The sequence below is a fragment of the Polypterus senegalus genome, chromosome 3 (assembly GCF_016835505.1).
Source record: "Polypterus senegalus isolate Bchr_013 chromosome 3, ASM1683550v1, whole genome shotgun sequence".
Taxonomy (NCBI): domain Eukaryota; kingdom Metazoa; phylum Chordata; class Cladistia; order Polypteriformes; family Polypteridae; genus Polypterus; species Polypterus senegalus.
Genome location: NC_053156.1, coordinates 8,940,858 through 8,945,810, shown reverse-complemented (window position 1 = coordinate 8,945,810; position 4,953 = coordinate 8,940,858). Strand labels below are relative to the sequence as shown.

Below are 4,953 nucleotides of genomic sequence, written 5' to 3'. Positions count from 1 at the left end.
TGATGGCTTCTTGCAACTATAAACATTCTTATATAAAAACCAGCCTTTAGTAAATAAGCTATCATAAAACTTATGAATTGAAAAAATAACCATTTCTTATATACTTAATTGAAAAAAATGTCTTCACATAGCTCTGTTTCAATATATTAGACAAATAAAAGTTCTGATGTATATAAAAGTGAGAACAGCCACCAATTACAGAGCTCATCCTGCCAACATTCAAAGTCATGCAGCGGTCAACTGACACCAAACCAAGTGACGAGAGGCTGATTTGGGTGGTTGCCCACTAAGTCCCATGTCTGTCTTTTTCATTTCAGTCCACAAGAAGCCAGAAGGAGGTCTTCAAGACCCCCACATTAGCCCACCTGTTGCCACCAGACGAGGGACTCCAGCTAATGGCTGCAGTGGTCCTTTTTTGAGCCCATCTGTCCCCTCTGTCCTGCCATTAAAGTGAGATTTCTTTGCAGGGATCCCTTAAACATTTTTATTTTAGTAAACAGTAAATGAAGACCCTGAAGTGTATTAAATAGTTCTGTCTTTTTGAATCATGTCCTTGTTTTCAGCTCAGTCTGACCCTTAAACACAAGAACTCACCTTCACCAAGTTCAGTCTGAAGCACCTGATCAGATCCCACCAGGCACAAAGCATTGCATACTTCAGGATTTGTTATTACATGGCATAAGTTTATTATATACAGCGCTGTGTTCAATGCACATTATTTCTAAATAAATTCATAGTTGATGTTCCAGGCTTGAATATTGTGCAGTTTAACATCATTTTAAGTGACTTCCTAAACCAGGGATAAAATAAAGCATAAATAATAGGATTTAAGCCAGAATTGATTAGGCTTACCAGTTCAAGTCCAACATGTACATTTTGTAAAAGCAGACTTGTGAAGGTGAGTATTCAAGGACCACCGTCATCAGTAAGTAGGGGGACCAGCATAACATGAATATGGCCACCACTATTCCTAACGTCTTTGCAGCCTTCTTCTCAGACTTGAACATTTTACTTTTTCTGCTCTGGGTTGAGTTTTCTTTGTCTCTTGCTAAACTGATAGCTCTAGCATGTCTGCTTGCTACCACAATTATTCTGCCGTATAGACATGTCATGATGGTGAAAGGCATTATAAATGTACAGAAATAGTCTGCCAAGCCCCAGGCAGCAGTGAAGACAAACAGACAGTCGCCAGCACAGTCTCTCCTGATGTGATTTCCTGAACTGTTCATATACGTTAGAATGTACAGCAGACTTGAGAGCCAACTTATGAACACAGAAAACAGAGCTTTATATACAGTTACTCTAGCATTATAAAAAAAAGGGTTACACACGGCAAGATAACGGTCCAGGGAAATGAACACCAGGCTGCTGACAGACGCTGAAGTTAAGAACAGAAAACATCCATTAAAACAAGTGCACATGGCGTCCCCAAAATACCAGCAGGACTCGATGGTGTTGGAGAAGTCAAAAGGCATCACAATCAACCCGATCATAAAGTCGACAGCTGCCAGGGACACCACAAAGATGTTCGTTGGAGTGTGAAGCTGTTTGAAATGGGAGATGGAGATGATCACAAAGAGATTTCCTGACAAGGTGAGCAAAATAACAAGCGCTGAAAAAACATAAAGGCCGGTGTAGAGTTTCGTCTCCAGAAGAACTTTAAGGCAAGAAGCGTTGTTGTTTGGATTACAAAGGCTATCAATCCTGATATTTTCCATGCTGTGTTTATGTCTGGTGAAGAATGCACCTTCCTTTAAGAAACAAAAGAGAGCTGGTGGACATCAGTTTAAACATTCACCAGGGACCGAACCCTTGGGTCACAATTAGTGGTAGATGAGGTTTTGATCCCTCGGGTTACAATGTCAAGCTTATAGTTAATTGGATTAAGTGTGAAAAACTGATGAATGTTTATGTTTATAGCAAATGAGAAGCTGATGGTCACCGGGGAGTCTGCAGCATGAAGATTGTACAGGGAATATTACACAAGGATCAGCAGGCACAGACAGTTACTGTTTGACATACGGCAAGTGGTCTTCAGGAACCCTTCTGGGCCTTGTCTTTCTCTTGAAAGTCATTGTCACACTTGTTCAAGGACACAATATTTACACGGTGATTTAGGTCAACGTTGGTCCCGCTTACAGATCATTTACCCTGAAGGATACAAAGCAACACTTAATCAGGTGTCATTGGCAACACCTGGATAGTTGATGAGGGTGGATTTAGAAGAGCTATGGAGCGCAGGAGCCATAAGCACAGTAGAGGTCCGATGTAAGGTGTTACGCCTACCATCTGTCTGTCTACAGGGAGTGGAGATTCTTCTTCCATGCCTTTACATTTACATTTATTTGCTTGGCAGACACTTTTATCCAAAGTGATTTACAAAAGAGGTTAACATAATCAAGTAACATTAGGCTTGGGCCAGTTTGTTCATCAAGTGTACTAGGACAGGTAAAAAGATTTTAGATGTGCTGCTCTGGAGTAAGACTCACTTCTTCAGGTCCATTGTCAGGTGTGACATGCCAAGCTGCACTTTTCAAGCACTGTTGCTTTTCCTATAATAATTTCAACAGTAAACGTCCCACAGGCACAACACAGTCACAAAGCAGACCACAATAAAACACACACAGTATTTGCACCACCACTCCTCCTGGCAAGCGTAGTCCTCCTCCTTCTCCTGACTCAGGCTCCTTGAATGCTGGCTGCTGGCCCCCTTTTATACTCCACCCGGAAGTGCTCCAGGTGGATGACTGCCAAGTTCCGGCTGCACTTCCGGGTGTAGCGAAAACACTGCCCATATGGGCTTGGCTCAGGAGTCCCAGCTGCAGCACCCCCTGGCGGCACCTGCTGGACCCAACAGGGCTGCTTCCAACTCCAATTCCCAGTGGGAAACCGAGGCACTGCTCCAACCCAGGGGCAGCCATCTAGCTTCCAGGGGGAGGTATTGCACCGTCCAGGGCTGCTCCCCCTGGATATACAGTGAAGGGAGTCCCTACCGGGCATGGACCCCAGCCATCCACTACAATGTCTACAATTAAACATAGGATTTGCTGCTTTAGACTGACATTTGTTAATATTTGTGAAGTCTCATTAGCCGCAGCTGCTCACCTCATAGAGAACACAATTAATACTTCAGAGAACAGCATTGTGCTCAATTCTAGAAAAACAGCGAAACTTAAACCTTTAATAAAGGAATGACATTAGTATCTGAAGAACTCTCTGCCTGTTATGAGTCTTTAAAATATACTTCATAACTGTAGTTTTCACTTGTTTTTTGAACAACCCTTTAAATGATTTTGAATCATCTTTATAAGCCTCAGGTGCAGTAAGGTGTTCTTTTCCAAATTTAGTACACAATACGCATGGAGACTGTTTTGAGTATTTCATTAACAAGGCTCAAGTCGTCTTTTAGCAGTTTTTGAGGATTGTACAAAGCCTGGATGTAAGACTCACTGTTATTACATTGTCAGTATCAGTAAGTAATAAAAACTATTCTGATATCTAACAATCCACGGCACACCATAAAACACCTCAATAATCCATGAAGACGTAAAGCCAGCTGAGAATCAAAAGGCCGCTGAGCGACTGCCCATTCATTGTGTCCATGCAGAAACTTCAGCGGTGGCCTCTCTGTTCCAAAGCAGCCTGATAAATGTCTGCAGTTCTCGTGTTCTCCCCGTGGCCTGTGATGGACGAGCACCCAGTGCTTTGGTGGAGGTTTTGGAGCTCTAGATTGTCCACTCCATGTCTGCTTCATCCCTTTATGGTGGACCTGAGGAGACACCTCTGTGGTGATGTGAACAAGAAGAAAATGAAATGTTTGTGAAATAACACAGTATGTTTTGTAAAATAAAACAACCAATTCATGGCAACATTTATTTCTTTATTTTTTCATATGAGGTATGAGTACACCAGTAAACATTCATCCATCCATCATCCAACCCGCTATATCTGAACTACAGGGTCACGGGGGTCTGCTGGAGCCAATCCCAGCCAACACAGGGCAAAAGACAGGAAACAAAACCCAGGCAGGGTGCCAGCCCACCACAGGGCACACACACACACACACCAAGCACACACTCGGGACAATTTAGAATCACCAATGCACCTAACATGCATGTCTTTGGGCTGTGGGAGGAAACCAGAGCAGAAATGGAGAGTACATTTAAACTCCACACAGGGAGGACCCAGGAAGCGAACCCAGGTCTCCTTACTGCGCCACTGTGCTGCCCAGCAGTAAACCTGACCCATAAATTGTGTTTGAAGGTATTATGGTCTGCACTGTATAAGACGATTCCTGATGGACTCTCAGCTCCTTTATTTCTGCTCTGCTTAGCTGATGCTTTACTTCTTCCACTTTAAGAGTTGCCCCCTCATTTCAGACCCCCTTGTGTGTTTATGCAGGAGGTATTATGATGTGGTGGTCCGCACTTCTGCCCTTTTGATTTAGTGTTCTTGTTCCAGTCCTTCTCCCGGTCACTGCCGGTGTTGAATCTTCATGTTCTCTCTTTGCATGTTTGGCTTTTACTCTTAGAACATTAGGACATTGGAGCACTCCAGACAAGAAGTCATTGCATTTTTGGTATTTTTCCCGAAAGGATGGCAGAATACTTTTATCATCTCAAAGGGAAATTTGTCTGCAGCAGGAATGTGTAATATGTAGGACATTGTTAAATAGGGACAAGAAAATAATAAAAAAAGACCACACATGACAGCCATTGTTGTAATCAGTACGCACACCGTAAGAATTCTACAAATCAGAATAACGATTTTTGAATAATAATAACGAAGAGCACACAATAATAATTCAGAACTCTGCAGGATTCCTGCGTTCACTAGAATTCAGAAGGCTGACAGCACTGAGATAAAAGAGGACTTCAATCTGCGGGTCTCCACCCTTGCAGGACCCTCAATCAGCAGCTTGGTGGCCACTTGTGATGTCGGTGAGTGAGGGAA

The 4,953-nt window shown here is 42.9% G+C and overlaps 1 pseudogene; it reads right to left on the bottom strand.

The window, feature by feature from the left end:
• Positions 1–705: 705 nt before the first annotated feature.
• Positions 706–1,718, bottom strand: LOC120524786 (annotated as a pseudogene).
• Positions 1,719–4,953: the final 3,235 nt, after the last annotated feature.